Genomic DNA, 17,755 nt, shown 5'->3' on the forward strand with positions numbered 1-17,755 from the left:
TAGGAGGGATTTAAGGGTTAGTTTAAAAGGGCATGCATTGTAGGGAGGAGACAGATTTTTCAGAATTTTAGATTTTCAGGAGAATTTTGCACATTTCGAGATAGATTTCTGCAGACATTTCAAGACAATTTCCGGCACCCACTTTTGGGGGAAATGCCGCCCAGATTTTTGCGCACATTTTGGGAGAGACTTCTGCGAGCAAATTCTTGCGAGAACTTTTGCCCGGCTCGAGAGAGAACTCTGTTAGATATTTAAGTTTAGCAAAGATGAAGTCCTCAGAGCAGCAGATTTGAAGATGTAGCCCGTTGGCATAATTTCCTTCTGAACGTTTGTGGGGAAAGACCGAGTTTGGCAACACACGGGTGGACTGAATTGAATTACAGTGGGGTGTCGTCCTGAACAATGATTGATTTCTGCCAGATTATTTATTAATATGAAGTGCCGTGGGCCGACTTTAATTTCTGATGTGGGGAACGGCTTGCAATTCCGAATGACAATATAATTAGCGGAACAATCGGAATCTGATTCGAATGGGAACGCCTGTCCGTACCACTGTCCGACGAGTTGCCGTGTAAAAAGTGATTGTGAATTGTGCACAACCCCCACCCCTGATGCCCACTAATATCCCGATGAGGCCGAGGAGCAAGTGAAGCGAAGCCCAGACAGCCAGATCGACGCAGCCGCATACTAGCCGTCAGGGAGATGCTGCGACGAGCCGCCGGTGCGACGGAAGCGGTACGGGTCGAAGGCGACGAAGGCAGCCATCAGCAGAGTTACGTGTAGCGCCAGCGAAAAGGACTGAGCAAAGGAAGGACTTCCGTAAATGACTGCAGTAATCCACGGACAATTTCCCCTCCCAATTAACCCCCCCCCCCTTTTGCACTTGCACCCGAAGCTGTATGTAAGTACAATAACCGAGATGAGATTGTAATGCGCATGCCCAGTTAAATTGTGTAATAGTGTTTGAATCGCCAGTGTCAGGTAATCATTGATAGAAATTGATTGAACAAGAGGAGATTTTCCCCTTGAATAAAAGGCAATTAATTTTATGAATTTGATGTAACGTTTCCTTAATTTTTGTCCGTAAATTAACCTGACGAATTGCTGATGATGTGGCAGGTGTGTCTATTTATAAGAGTGCACTAACCAAATCCCCTCGCGTCTTACAGACCGGGCGCGAGCCCAGCCATCCCCTGCCGCTGGTAGCCCCAGCCCAGGGCGGTGTGTTGGGTCGGGAGTAGAGGGTTAGACATATTTTCAAAAAGGTCTTAAAGTAGACACATACACTCACAACATAAATCACTTTGTGAAGTGGTATTCTTGTATTCTTATGAAAGTTGTTCCTCCTGCGGTCAAGAAACTAGTGGATTCGAATGCAAACTATCCCACAAGATGGTTTGTCAAGGAATTTCTTCTTTGTTTTTCTAATAACAAGGAATTAGCATCATGAATGAGAATGAGTTGTAAAAAGTGACATTACTCTGTAGGGCATGTTCCTTTCCCTCACCCCATATCACCCCACCCTCAAAAAGAAGAAAAGAATGAAATGAAAGTAATACCATGTCCAGCATGAAGACATTACCATAAGTCAAAAAGCAGTGCCGGGCAAGATCAAGAGTAATGGTTAATATGATTGTGCTTCATTGCTGAATGCCAAGATTTTGTTGGCTGTTTTGTTTTATCCTCATATAAATGTGATAAGCCTAGGCCAAAAGATATGACTTTAAGGCAAAGTAAACGGTAAGTTTGGTTGGATAAGACACTGGATCTATACTCTATTTTCCATATGTAGAGTTTGAATGCAAAAGCAGATAAATGTCATTTTCCAAAGTTTTTTTTTTTTTTTTTTAAAGTGAGATCATCATCAATTGAGATAAAAAATCTTTTCCTGTAATATTGCACTCATGGCACAGCAAGAAATGTTTTCGAAGATATTATGATTATTAATATATATCTGAATTATTTCTTCTTTTTTTTAACTGCTTCAATCTCAAGTATCTCAAGTTGATCAAAATGGATTTATCTTTTTTTTTCAGCGCTGAAAGTCTTCATATTTTCTTTGCACTCTATAGATGACAAAATGTAAAGGAGGAATCAAAATTTGGTCATTATACTGAATAGCTGTGGCAACAAATCTTTGGTCATAGTGGAATATCATGCCACATCTTAAACAGAATGGAATAACATAACTGTCTATTAGTTTCTCTTTTTTTTCTCTCTCTCTCTGCCTTTTTACTTTCTGTTTGTGTAAAGAGTAAGTTCATTCGTTCGATGGAAAGCCTCCTTTGCAATGAATTTGATATTGAGAGACACAATGCTCAAAAGTTATTGATCACATGAATATGTCTTGGGGTAGACAGGGGAGAACTAATTTGAGGTAGATGTAAATTGATAGGCGAATATCCTTTTTGCTGACATATTAAAAGGAAAGATTGTTCATCCTAGTTACTCTGCTCCCACTGCACTTTCTTCTGCAAGCCACCTTCCAAGAAAAGCCACGAGGAATGAAATTAGATTCTGCCCATTTTCACTGCAGAGGGATTGTGGTTTGTGAATGCGCGTGACACACGCATCGCATCAGGCAGCAAGAGTGTATGATAGCGCTGCTATCCACTGTTTGCTGGTGTGAATGCGCTTGGCTAAATCTTCTCTCTAGGAGGCTCATTCTGCATGTGGGCTATGCAAACTTCCCTGCACTTTCACCAGTGGGCTGGATGCCTGACAAGTTAGGCGCAGCTTGCGAAAGATAAGAGGCCCCAGACTGCGTAATTGGAAAGCGCCCTTCTCAAATACATCGTGCCGCCGGTGCCTCAATTTCACAGATATGCATCGTTTGACCGTAATCTGAAATGAATGTCAACACCAGGGCTATTTATTTACGCCGATACTTTCGATTGATAGTGAGGCGCAGAGGAATTGAATGTAAAGCTTGAAGGAAATGTAATCTGCAATTGAAGCTTAGCATTTATTTGTTAAATAGGTTTAGCTTTGGGCACAGTATGAAGGGAACCTAGCTGTTCCTCCCATGAAGAGATGTGGAAGGTTTAAAAAAAAATTGAACTGAGTTCTGATTTCATAAAAAGTTGCCTCTGGCAATTGAAATGTCAAGAAGTGATAGATCTGTGGATAGAAAAAAAAAAAAGAAGAGGAAAGAATGAGTAAGCTTGTCAAGTTTAACATACCAACTGATCCCTCCACCCCCACCCTTTATTTCTTAATATGGTTTGCCCCATGCCTCCTTCATATATATATATATATTTTTTTTTGGGGGGGGGGGGGTAGGAGCTTTTTTTTCCCCGTTAATAGAATTTAAGACAAAGATGAAAGTATTAGATGTTTGAACATTTTTTACCCCCACAATACAGATTGCCTTCCTCCCCCTTATCCACTTACTGTAACAAGTCAGAGATGGCATACCAACTGTAGCCATGCAGAGATGCTAGGTGTGTATAATTTGTATGGCGGCAGAGGGTGTATCATGTCATCCACCTCTTAAGCCTGTCTCTACCACTGGCTAACAAACTGTAGAAGATATCAGTTGTATGACAGCTGAATGGGCCTGAGGGGGGTTAGGCCATAGTTGTGCACACGGGGAAAGGGAAGAAGCCGTTTTGTTGTAGCTTTCTGCTTGGATTGGCGGGGCAGGCATAATTTCTTGCCATTTCACAGGCAGGCTGTATTTTGTGCATGGTTGGGCTTCAGGTAAATTCATAATGACATTTTCTTCCATTTCTCTCTCTCTCCCTCCCAAGGGAAAGCTGCTGATATCTTTACCGTGCTTACCGGAACTCAACATTTTAGAGTTTCATGATCATGTCTACCAGCTACATGTTTGACTTGAATGTTTTCAGAATATCACTATTATTATTTCACAGTATTTAATAGAGTGTTACTGACTTTCGTCTGTTTATTCTCGGATCCCAGGAGAGCATCCTTCCAGCCTACTTCACTGCTAAGTTTTATTATGAGAAGAGAAGAAGCTGAACACAGTGAAAGCACATCAACCTTTTCAGCCTTCTCGCTGTATTATATTCTGCAGATAAAAAGCAACGTACCATCATGCAACAGTGCTTGCATGCATTAAATGCAATGTCTTATGGATGGGATATCATATATTACTCTCTTGAAAAAACAAACACCCCCCCCCAAAAAAAAAGAAAAAACAACAAAAAAACAACAGCAACGACAACAACAACTAAAGCAAGCAAACCAACAACACACCCACCAATGAATTGTGGATTGTTATTTCTGCCAGCTGAAGTGATCGACAAAATCTGTATAAAAAGAAAACTGCTGATACACTGTACACGTACTGTATCTCGAACTTGGAAAATAATTTTATGGTTGAGGGAATCCACTGGCATTGTCATCTATACAAAATGTAATACCAGAACCATAGACCCACAGTGATAGGAAAGTGAAGGGCCAATACTTGTTGAACTCGTTTTCCTGAATTGCATCAATGCATCCGTTATGGTTGACATACCGGACAAGGTGTACTGGGACAAATATTGATAAAGAATTAATTGAATGCTTTTGAATTTCAATATTTTGCTGCTTTGAGCTCTCTTCACTAATTCAAAACCAATTTGATTATTTTGCCATCGTGAGGTAACGTCCCTCGAGTGCTGTAGGGTAGTCCACTTCTGTGAAACCTGTTTCTGATGAAGGCAGAATTTGTGACTTTCACACACAAGCAAACACACAAATATATTTTTCGTCTCTCACTCTCACTCCATCTCTCTCTCTCTCCTCTCTCTCTCTCTCTCTCTCTTCCCTCTCTCCCTCTCTCTCTCTGCCTGTCTTGACAGAGGCAATTTGATATATGCGTGGGAGAGTTGTATCAAACGTGGGATTCCGTCTTGGAGTAATATGATTTTCTTTGCCAGAAAGGCAAGGCACCCCTGGGCTTCGTTCCCATCATTTGAACACAACAGCAGTGGCACTGATTCCATTGCTTTAACCCGTTGAGGACAAGTCCCTCGTTTACTCGGGCAAGCGTCTATTGGAAATGCGCGTTGTGGCAAAATCAAACCATCCTCTACAGGTTAAAAGGATGTTTCTTAGCTTGAGAAAACTTAACTTGTATGTGTGTGTGGGTTTTTTTTATTTTCTCACCCCATACGAGATAAATGTGGGGAGATGAGAAAAATAGGCAAGGGAAATTTTGAAGCAAACCGCAGACAAATAGCAGGGAGTCTGTGGTCTTCTAAGCATCATCCGTTGGGTGCAACAAAATGGTCGTTTTCACTAATGTGACTTTGTTGTCACATGCCACCTCCTATTTGATTAATGTATGCAAACGGCCAAAAGCTGCATGAGTCTGCATGAAGGGATCCTCTTTCTCAGTTTTTTTTTTCCAGAGCTGCCAATTAGCATGCTTTTATGTATTTAGTATGTTTATTCTTCATTGAAAAAAGGACAAAATGTTTTTAGATTAATTTTCCATTAGATTATGCCATAGCATGCTTAGAATGTGCAATTTTTCACGTTTTTAAACTAAACCATAATTTTGTTATCAAAGGATTTTATTTATTAATTTATTTTTATTTATATATTTATTTTGTTATGCCTCCGCCAACGAAGTGGCCGGAGGCATTATGTTTTCGGGTCGTCCGTCCGTCCGTACTACGTACGTCCGTCCTGTTTTGTTTTTGTCGATATCTCAAGAACCGTGTGGTAGTTTTACATCAAACTTGGTATGAGGGTATATCCTGGGGGGATAATACCTTATTTGGATTTTAGGGTCACAGGGTCAAAGGTCAAAGGTCACAGGTTATTTTGTGAAAAAAAGGTTGAAAATTCATGTTTTTCTCCATATCTCGCAAATGGTTCAAGGTATCTTCATGGAACTTAGTATATATGCTTGTTCCAATGGGCAGTGATTATCTAGGGAAGTTGGGGGTCATGGTTCAAAGTCAGGGGGTCAAAGGTCAAGGTCAACTCCTCAAAATATCACTACTTATATTTATGCAATGCCTGAAGGGTTTTTTTTTTTTTAACTTGACGTATACATGTATTACCCAATATATATTCTGTGGGAAGTTTCTTGCCAAAAGGTCAAAGGTCAAGTGAAAGTGCTGAATTGCACTTTTTCCTCCATATCTCAAAAGTAACTCAAGGTATCATCATGAAACTTACATATTTATGCATGTTCAACCTAACAGTGATTCTTTTTGGAACTGTGAGGTCAAAGGTCAAAGGCCAGGTTAAGATAATGCTATTTTCCCATTTGATACTGAAATGATACTTTTTCTCAATACCTTGAAAATTACTCAATGCATAAACTTATAGAAGGGTCAAAAGTCAAGTAAAAATCATCAGTTCCCCAAATACCTGCACTCTGACATTTTAATCATTCATCCAATTGAACCTAGTTCTAGGAAAGTGAACATTCAGCACATTTGTGTCAAACCTGTCATTTTAGTATTTTGCCAATTGTGTGAAACTGTCATCACACATTGTCAAGACATTGTACTATAGACCTATTAGGAGAACCATGCATTATGGCGGAGGCATATCAGTCGCCGTAGCGATATATCTAGTTTATTTATTTTTAAAGGTGTATCACTGCGATTTTGACCTACAGAGGGTGCCAGTCATGGTTTTCAGGCATGTGTATGAACATAATACATTATGTCTTGCTTGAGTGGTGTTCAGGAACTGTTTGCAGTTTGAAAGAACACCATAATTGCAGGGAAAGGGTTTTCGTAGGCAGTTATAGGCAGCAATAGTTCTGTGATCTGTGGTACATTTGTAGCTTATTGCCATAGAGAGCAATGTGAGATCCATCCTTACTGGATGTCAGAGGTTCTGGCTAGATATTTTAGTTAAATCATTATTGTGATAGTAAATATTGAATTCTGACAGGAGCAGATGAGGATTTTTATTTCATTTCATTTCTCATATGAATTAGAGAACAGATTTTGTAAAGACAGAAACAAAAATTGCTATTTAAGATAATATGCATGTGGTTGTGTTCAAAAATGAGATGTCTCCTGTCTCTTCAATTCCATTTCCTGTCAATCTTCTCCATCCCAATACAATTGTACTTTTGAGGTTTATAGCTGAATAATGAATGGATATTTCAAGACCTAATTACACATATTTGTTCTTTTGTGTGGATCTTTCAGCTCGAAGAAAGGCACCGATTCTCCGTTCAGCTCCAAGCCACGAATGGCCAGAGCCAACTCGGGCAAAGGGTCAAGGCGCAATTCCAGTGAGCCCAGGCCAGAGGCTGCTGTAACGACAAACCTTGACTTCAATCCCGCAGGTGGGGTGACGTTCCGCGACAATGCCACGTCGGACGTGAGCATCATCGGCCACGGCTTTGGGAGCGGGCGGGCTGGAAATCACAGAGATGTGGATCCCTCAGAGAATCATCACAGTGGCAGGGTGCAAAACCCAAGGGATAGGAAAAGAACCAAAGGTAAGAAATTTGGATACTTTGGATTTTTTTTGGTAATTTTTATTTCTTTTGGGGGGTAGGGGGGGGGACTGGGGAGTGGGAAGGGAGCAGCATAGTTCAGTAATGAATATGAGAAAAGCCTTGATCTGACTCATGTTTCATGCCATTGAGTAGGGAAGAGGAAGTTTGTTCTGCCTCATCATGTTGAAGATACCTTTCATATTCCTATAAACAACTCTTTTTTTTTTTCTATAATCACAAGTAGAAACAGTTTATCAATACATAGAGTAAGATACAGTCTCAGTTGAATGATGTAAATTGTTCAGCAGGAACTTTGAATGCGCATTGGTATCTACGCATGTACATACATACAACTTTCAAATATCATGTCGACATAGAATCAAATTCCATTTCATAGATTGCTCATGCATGAATGTTGTATTGTACTCAGCCAGAGCAGGCAAAGTCTGTCACATGACTGTAACAGCTGTATCAAAATTTTTCCTCTAGCTGTTATCTAGACATGTTTCACTCTTTTGTAGATTTTTCCAATATGATACCAGAGCGAAATAGATATTATGCAAACTTTCTTTCTTAAATGTTGTCCATGTAGCTTGAAGCTACTACTTGCATTGAGTATAGGCAGTCAGGAAAATTAAAACTCCATGAAATAATCTTACTTGATCAAGCATAGAGAAATAAAAAAAGAAATGTTATCGTAAGGAGTTGAAGTATATAGTGAGGGTAACTAGTGTGTGGAATTATCTTCTTCTTTTTTTTTGGGGGGGGGGGGGGAGAGGGGGTCAGATTTTACCAACAATTAGTTGAACTTTTTTTTTTGAATTTGTCTGATGTCTTTCAATGGAGTTGTTCATTTCAGTATTTTTCCCTAAGTTGTAAGTTTGATATGTTTTTGTTAGACATGACTATGACTTGTCAAGAAAATTTAGAGAGACAATTTCGGTAATAAAGGGGGGGGGGGGGAGGGCTGGGAGAAATAATGGAATCTGAAATGCTTCAGATTGATTTCTTCCATAATCTCTGAGGGGCGTCAGGATCCCCCTTTTCTTTCTTTACTCATCTACTTCCAATGGAGGTTTAATGAAAGTCATATTTCATACTGATTTATCTGCATCTCAAGTAGCCTTGTATGTCTGTGCATCCTCAGCTGTTATAATGAAAACAAACCGAATACTCTGATCAGCATGCCAGAGTCCCCAGACTGCCATTATAATGTGAGTCTGTCTGCCGATGCTTTATCAGCAAGGCTAGAGTGCTTCCCCCCTCTCTGTCCCCCCCCCCCCCCCCCCCAACTGATATAGTCATAATGCTGGAAGCAAAGAACTTGTAAGCTTCCTTCACCCTCTAGGAACCACTAACCGACAAAATATATTCTTTACCTGGTCAAATAAATGATGATAATAATAATAACGGTGATGATAATAGTAGTGATAATAATGATAATGATAATGATGATAATCATAATAATAATAATAATAATAATAATAATAATAATAATAATAATTAATAATAACGATAATAATAATTATGATAATTATAATAATAATGATAATAATGATAATAAAAATGATAATGATAATAATAATAATAATAATAACAATAATAAGTGAATAATAATAAGTAATAAATAATAAATGATAATAATGATAAAATAACTTTGACATCTTGTACTGTGTAGTTGCCAGTGGTGTGGGGTGAGTTCAGTTGCGCACAAAAAGAAAAAGAAAAAAAAAAGAGCATCTTTGGAATATTCAGCGTACAAATTGTTCCTGATAAAAGAGGGTGGAGTTTCCAAACTAATTCCTGTGCTCAGTTTTGTTCAACTCAATGTCTGTCCCCATGGTTACATCAATTACATTATGTCATCGTATGCAGAAGAAACAATGCTGCGCTTATCGAGAGAGAGAGAGCAGATTCTAAACCTGATTCCTGGGTGCACATTTATTCTACTCAATATCTGTTCCCATAGTAACATGAAATTGTATTATATCATCATCTGGAGGAATGCAATTACTGCTATATTTCCTTTTCTGCAGTGATCAGAGAGAGTTTCAAAGGTTGGGCCACATTTTTTTCTCTCTCTCGTGGATTTTCTAATCAGTATTATGCATTTATGGTGTATTTATTTCACCATACAGACAATGATAACCGAAGCTCTAGCCATAGAGAGAACTCCTGTTTTATTGTGATCATATGTATGGGAGTTGAAGTAAGGGTGCACACAGTCCCCTATTAAATAATTCAACAAAGGGTTGCCCACCAAGTGCATTTCTCAATATAGAATTTTGTACTTTTACCAGATGCAGTGACATAAGGCAGGACTGGACACTAACTTCTTTCTTTGGTGGCCTGTTAGGGCAACTAAAATCTTTGAATTGGAAATTTTAATGGTCCAGAGTAAAAGGTGTATGTGTAAAAAAAAATTCAGTTTGAATTTAAGCTGCCCAATTGGGGCACCAAAGATAGCCTTTTTTAAATTTGGTAGCCCAACATCAATTTTTTTAATGGCCCTTGGCCACTGGGCCGAGCCTTGCATAAGAATTTTGAATGATTATCAACAGAGACTCCAACTCTCCCGTTTTCGACGGGAGATCTCCCGCCGAAAGCCCATTTTTGCAAAATCTCCCATTCTGCCGTTTGAGATTTGATTTCTCCCGCCCTGGCTCTGTGTCTCCCGGTGGAAAGGATTTCTTACTTTTTGCTATCGTATGTTGAAAAAATAAGCCTTAGATAGCACCAGAGAACATCTAGATCCCTAGGAACTTCGCGCTTCGCACACATCAACTTGGAGTCTCCCGTTTACTAGGGGTTTCGGGCGGGAGAATCTCCCAATCAGAAGGTGCTGGGGGTTGGAGTCTCTGTATCAATGATTTCTTAGTTCAGACAAAATTTTTTATGGCATTAATCGCTCTCCTATTTATATTTTCTTTTTGAAGAAGAGATGAGGAATTTTTCTTTCCAGGACAAGTGAATGTTTTGTGATGATTTAGGTAAATGAAATATATTTACCAAGCAGCATTTTTGCCTTTTAAATGACATTTTTTTTTCCAAACTTGTATGTGTGTGTTTTTATCAAGTTGTGTTAGTTATATTCATGATTAGATATGATAGCTTCAGACGCATGCGCAGTAATTCAGAGGTTGTCAAAATCCAGCCAGTGAGGGACAAGAATTAATGAAGTGACAAAATTAAAGGGTTCTCAAGCATACTTGTATTTCAGATGACATGTCAGACATTTTTAACCTACAAGAGTGGAAAAGCAGACCACCAGGATATCACTTTCTTTGCCCAAATTCTTCACCGTGTCATCATGGCTAGCTCTCCTTGTCTGTGTAGTTTGTTTTCTCTGTCATTTCTTACTACTATTTTTCCTGCTAGGCAAGGATGAAATCTACACTCTTTAGTGAACTGTAACAGTTGACTATGATCAGTGATGAAACACGATGTTTAGCATGTACAGTCATGGAGTTTTTTGTCAGTGGCTAAATTATTTGTATCATCATCTGACGTGATTAGCCATGCACCCAAGCAGACAATGGATGATGGATGATAATGATAGAAATATAGATAATTTGTGCCGTGCCCCAGTGTCATCATTGCTTGTGCATGTGTCGTTGATTGCCATCAGCACACTATTCATTGAGAGTGAGTAGGTGTCCTTCACTGGCCGACATATCAATCCAGGGATTACTTAGTAGCTGCCACTCTTAGTCCAGCACCCCCCCCCCCCCTTATTTTTGTATCACTTTTCTACATCCTAGCTGAAGTTATTCAGAATAATCTTGTAAAAGCAGTCCCTCTTGCAAAATACACTACTGTCTCAAATGTTGGTGGTGCACTTTTTTGTTAACGTAGAAGTTTTGGTTAGTGTGTGTCTTATTATTTTTTAATTGCCCCACCCATCAGAATCTTTGCCTTCATGATCATCCATCACATCTCTGTAGTTTGGTTTGGGTGGTTGTTATCAATACTGCAACTAGTGCTCAGCAGGCCGTGAGTAATGTGGATGTTTTTTTTTACCTGAGTAGAGAGATTTACAAACAGCATTGTCTCTTCCATAAGGCGTGATCCACTACGATGCACTGTAGAGGATGGATCCCCTCTCCCTCATGTCAAGTTTCCAGTTAATTTGCACATCTGTGGGAATACAAAGAGTGCTGTAATATGATTTCTACCTCGCTCTCTTTTGTGTGCGTGTATTCAGGCTCGGTCCTGTCGCCACTGTCTATGGCCTCCACCCAGCATCCAGGAGGAGTAGATCTGGATGATAATGGAGCGTTGGTCGGAGAAGATTTCGCCATGGTGATAGGCAAGGGTAAGACTTCACTTTCATCATCTTTATGAAATGTCTCCCTGGGTAATGTTTCGTTATGTGACTTTGTGCCATTTTCTTGAGTGTTAATGGTTACAACATCATTAATATTTGACCTAGGTTTTTGCTGTTGTTGTTTGCTTGATGCAGGAAATTGGCAGGCATTTCTGCCAGTACATGTTTGCACTATTTGGAGCAGAGCTGCCATCTAGGTCTACTAAAGTGCAAGGAAATTTTGACTTGTTTGAAATGGGAGGGGGGGGGGGGGGAGGGAGGTTAGAACCAGCTTTTCACAGGTACCCTCAAAGAACCCACAACTATTTTTACTCATGGACTTCCATTTCTGTGGTCTTCTAGACTCATTGTTTGCAAACAATTATGCACAGAGGATACTTAGTAAATCGTAGGTGTAATAAGGCAGTCTCAGAAATATTGATGTGTGATGGCAACAGAAACCACATAAACAGATGTACTGCTGTCACTCAGCTCAATGTCCCTATATGTTCTGCAGTTTTTCCCCTTCTGTGCAAATAATATGTTGACCCTTCATCAGAGCTGCTGTGAATTTGTACATGAGATGGTTAAAGCAGTGAAATTGATTCACTGACCCTACCTATCACAATGACAAATGCTCTTTGGTCATAGACCAGTGGCAGAGAGCTTTGCCGACATTACATGTATTAAAATCCATAGTAAAAGATAAGAGAATCATAGCCCGAATCACAGATGATGGCATGACTAGGGGATCAAAAGTTTAAAAGACAAAATTGACCCTCAACCAAAATTACACCACACATTCAAAGATGGCCCGGACTGAACCAAGGCAACTTGAGGCCAATGTCAGTTTTTGTTTTGTACTATTTATACCTTATTTGGAATAACATTGACAGTGACCACATGATGAATTTTTTTTTTTTTCAAAACTATTATCAGCAATATGACATATAGGAACAAATCATAAATGAAGTGTCGCGAGTTTAACTTGATGTCAGTGTTAATCAATTGAATATCAATGCATTCCTCAAAAGGTAATACCCTACAAATCCATGTAATATTGCACTGCCAAGTGTCATTAGGGCATGCTCATTTATGTATTGTATTAACCCTAACTAGGCCGGGGGGGGGGGGGGGGGGGGCCTCGGAGGCCCCCCCCCTTGACGTTCCGCGCGATGTATCGTTAACGCGAAAAGCTATCACCGCGACGTTTCATGACTTTTTTCTTTTGAGTCTCCCGCATCTTTTGACACCAAATTTGCAATGCCCGGGCGCGTGGTTCCGAAGTTGCGCATAAATATGCACGTGCATGTCAGACCAAAAATTGCTCAAAAACGTGAATTTGTGTACAATTTCAATGCAAACTGTGCTTACAGGCAAATTTCACAAAAGCATGATTTTTTGGGGGTTTTAATGATTAAAATCAATTAATAGCATATTTTCTTGTTCGGAACAATGTTGCGGACAAGTTTCATCGAAAAAACAATGGAAAACATAAAGTCGAAAAAACAAAGAAATACATAAGAAATTAAAAAAACAATAAAATACTTAAGAAATTTTTTCTGATTCCGCAATTTTTTTCGCTTATATTTGCTAAGGACACTAAAAAGAATATTTACACGAAAAATGTGCCCATTTTGAGCTTCATTTAGTGATTTATACCAAATTATCTGATTTCATGCATCATTATGCATAAATTAGCATAATTTAGCACAAATGATAATTTTTTTAAAATTTAACTTCGTAGTACCGTAGATTACGTCATAGGCAATGTGTGTGCCAATTTTCGTCGCGATCACACGGTCGACGGTCGAGATCTGGAGGGGGGGCCTGGGAGGCCCCCCCCGGCTCTATGATCTACCTAAATAGCCCGGCCTAGTTAGGGTTAAGGCATTAGGCTTGAAATGCAAGCATCGTATTCCATTTGAAGCAGCGAGCTGCAATAACTGAGATCTCCCCTTTAGACTTTAACATTCTCCTTTGAAACTCCGGGCTAGATGTAGGGCATGATTTGGTAAGGAACGGTAAATGCACATTTAAGTGAGCAACTGCAAACAATGCAAAGTGTGGAGTTTGCTCATTGCCCTGAAGTAAATTATGTTTGATTGCCCTTCTTGACTATTTAAGCTTGTCTAGATTAACATCAATTTAAACCGAGAGAGGAGGCATTTTATCATTGTGTGCTTTACTCTTCATGCGTGCTTCACTCTTTTGCAATTTGTCAACTTATTTTAATTGGTAACAGAATGGGTAATGAAAGTGAAGAGGTAAAACTGATATTACCTCTTTATGTAGATGGGGATGGGGGATGTAATTGGTAGTGATAATCTGGGTACCCGCAATGGAAAACGTAGAGTTTTAATTTTCATGGCTAATCAAACCTTCAGCTGATGTGTAAAATTTCACCCTCATCATGATCAAGGACACCTATTTGGATTGTAAAATAATGTTAATTCTGAAAAAAAAAAACACCTTTTGTAAAAGTTGTAGGTCGAATCTGCATCACCAGTCTTACATCAAGTTACAGCGTTAGTAGTCTGGCAGTAGTAAAGTAGGTAGAGAAACCTCTGTTTGATGATATTTGTAGGGGGGTTTTTTTTGTGATATTTTTCACTCAGGTTTGAAAATTCTTGTAGAAATTTCTACATTGTAAGCACTATATAGTCATAATTTATTTCTTTGTTTGTTTGTGTGTGTGGTTTTTTTTTTTTTTTTTGCTGTTGTTCATCTTATGAAAACGCTTACAACTTTCATGTAATTTGACGGGTATTTATTATTTCTGCATGATAACATTTGACTGTAGGTATCAGTGAATAATATATGTGCTGTGTTTTGTCAGCAATACAAATATCATTGTGTCTCCAGAAGGGGATGATGGATGCTGGGATGAAGACGCACAATGCCAGAATAAAGCTGCATCACATCAGGAAAAACAGTGCTGTTTTAAGAAAATCTAATATAGCATTCTCGGATGCACAAGTGCAGAAATTATTCTGCTGCATGATCTGTCTCATTCTGCTGTACACAAAACGGGTGAAAATGTAAATCGCATCGGTGATCAGGTACAGCCATGCCATTGAAGCGTTTTCCACAGGGGTATTTTCTGCTTGGAAACACTTTGTACAGGGTAAAAACACTTTGTAAAGAGTGAAGGTACTTCAAGACATGTGGCACCAAGAACTTTTGTCTGTATATGTTTGTGTAGTTTTTCTGCATGTTTCTTACAGTATTTGTTTGCTGGGGTATCTGTTGTTATATAGTTCTTTATAGCCATCATCTTTTGTTTAAATAGAGTATTATCATGATATTTGGGGCTGTCTTCCATCTTCTTGGGTGTTTTGTTGTCCCATTCTACATCCAAACCTTCAACCAACTAGTTCTCACCCTGCATGGCCACAGGGCCTGGAAAATTGCAGTTACCGTGACAGCTTCTTGGGATTAAACGCTCAAATCTAAATATGTGTGGGAGACGTTTTAGTGCCTGAAGTCATTGTAATTTATCGCAAGGCTTTAACTCGTTGGCCCGTTTGCAACCCTGAAAATTGAATTCCATTCAGAAGGTGAGGTGTTGTAGAGTAGGTACACGTAATTCAGACCTTTCCTCAGAATGATAAAACAGGAAACTTTTTAATGATGAATGGAAACAATGCCATAGATTTCCTGTCAATTCATTTGGATCCCCCCCCCCAAAAAAAAAGAATAAAAAGAATAAAGTTCAAACCATTAATCTTTGGTACAAAAGGGAGCGTACTTTAGGGTGACATTGGGTTTAATAGTTTTTCATTTCTTCCTGACAAACTCTGAGGTGTATTTCTGTATGATTGCATGCACAATTGTGGGAGACATTATTCTTCAACCGTTCAGCCAAAAGGATACAATCTTTAACTGCATATGCCTTCACCAACAACAACAACAAAAGCATCTTTAAAGATTTGGTTCTTTTGCCCTTTACGTTTCTCTGGTTTTGATTTCCTTCCTTACTTTCCCCATTCTATCATTCTTGTATACTTTTCCTCCATGCTTTGCTTTGTTACTCTCAACAATGTTTTATGTCCTTCAGTTTTCACCATTTGCATTGCTGCATGTTTCTCCCTCTTACTCACCACTTCATGTTGCTCAGGACTGATTTTCAAGTATCTCTTTCCACGATTGCATCCCCCCCCCCCTCCACCCCCCTCCCCACCAATCTTTATTTGCTGTTCGGTAATCTAGAACCTCTTTATGTCTCTTGAATCCTCTCATTATCAGACAGTCATCCATCTCTGATGAGGTGACGGAGGGTAGTGCAAATTGAGAGGCGCACCAATCGATTTGAACGGTCTCATTTGGTTCCATCTGCACTTCATTTTAATACGCACATACTCTGTGCATGTGTGGCGCAGGGCCATCAATTCCAATACATTAGGAGCTCGCAGGTCCCCGGGAGAAGTAGATGGGATGTAGTTAAGATTGAAATGAGGTCGCGAGGAAAACCGAAGCTGGCTGCCACTGCACGAGCACATACCCCTTGGCAATCAAAAATTACACTTTTTTTACCTAGGTGTGCAAGGTAATAAGAGGAGCGTCTCATTTCTACACTAACTGCGATAGCTGGTGATGCAATGTCGGTGCCATGCTGGTGTTTTAAAAAGCTATATGATCTATGTTGCTTATATCTATAATTCACATTGAAATCAAGACAGCAGTTTCCTAGATGCATATAAAAGTTTGACTGTCCCTGAGATTTGTTCTTGTTTGTGTTTTTTGTTTTTGTTGTGCAAATTGCAGGAAATATGTGATTTGCAAAAGAATACTTTTAAGGCATTTTAGTCAGGTAATCTGGGGCGCAGAATAAAGTAGATGTACCATGGTATTTCTTTCATTGCTCTTGATGTCCATGCGAATAAATAATTCCAGACTGACTTTTCATCACTCAGATGCCAAGAGCAGTTGCATTGACCTACTCCACATGATTTTCTTATTTTCAGATATTTACCAGTGGTAACATGCATTAGTATTGGGAAAATCTCAAACTTTTCTGGAAAGATATTATTTTCTCATGTAAGATCTGAGACTCCTTGTTATAATGAGATGCCCTACTTATTGTATGTGCTCTGCACTGTCAAAGATAAACGAAACAGCATTCATCCATACATAGTATGTACTCCACATTATCTGTGTATGCATCTTATCTGCATGACAAAAAGAACAGCAGAGCAAAACGTTCTTGTTATCTTATTCTTATTTCAGATATTGGGCGGAGGTTCGTTTTTCTAACTTATTTGTAAAAGATTATTGATTAAACTGATTTGATACATGTATCGCATTCTTGTTTCTGTTATAAATTTGATGGGGGCACATTTTCTTGATAATTTCAGTGAACTGTGTCAGTGAAAAGTTTTGCTGTACACATGAGTGCAGCTTCAGTTCATGCTAAAGTCCAACTTCAGTACATAGTATTGATAAAAGAGATGGATTATCTGGATTCTATGAATATATAAACGTGTATGAACAAGATTCACACTTTTGATAATTCGAATGATTTGCACTTTGATTCTTCATCTACTTGAAGAGCAGGCTTATCTTCAAAATAAAAGAAGAAAAATCAGGCTTAAATATAATGTAAACTACACTTACTAGTAGTTTCTGTCGGCTTATCACTTCAATCTGCTGTTGCTGTCTCTAATGCTGCTTCAGTATCACACCTCTATGTGTGATTGACTACTTTACCTCTCACTCAGTGCAGATAGTGACAGCGTAGGAGTGAATTGCAGGGTAATCAAAGAGACAGAAAAGAGAATGCGTGTATGTGTCAGTAATAACAAGGAGTTAATCCATGGATGATGATTATGGTGCTGATGCTCTCCATTCAATCTTTTGACCTTTGCATGCAGACATGTTGAAATTGTGTTGCCATGGTGACATCTTGAGTCTCAGTGGGGCGGTGTAAGACAACACGGGTCTTATTCTCTTTGTGATGTCTAGTATTGCAGAGATTCATCATTTTCTTGTCCGTTGCACTTCTGTCCTTCCTACTGATT

General features: G+C 39.1%; 1 pseudogene; it reads left to right on the top strand.

Annotated features, from left to right (window-relative positions):
* Positions 1 to 17,755, top strand: part of LOC139714816 (TOG array regulator of axonemal microtubules protein 1-like) — an 86,459-nt pseudogene that overhangs the window by 53,756 nt on the left and 14,948 nt on the right.

Source organism: Diadema antillarum, unplaced genomic scaffold, assembly GCF_040938485.1.
Source record: "Diadema antillarum isolate AM-2024a unplaced genomic scaffold, OU_Dant_1.0 seq00002450_RagTag, whole genome shotgun sequence".
Taxonomy (NCBI): domain Eukaryota; kingdom Metazoa; phylum Echinodermata; class Echinoidea; order Diadematoida; family Diadematidae; genus Diadema; species Diadema antillarum.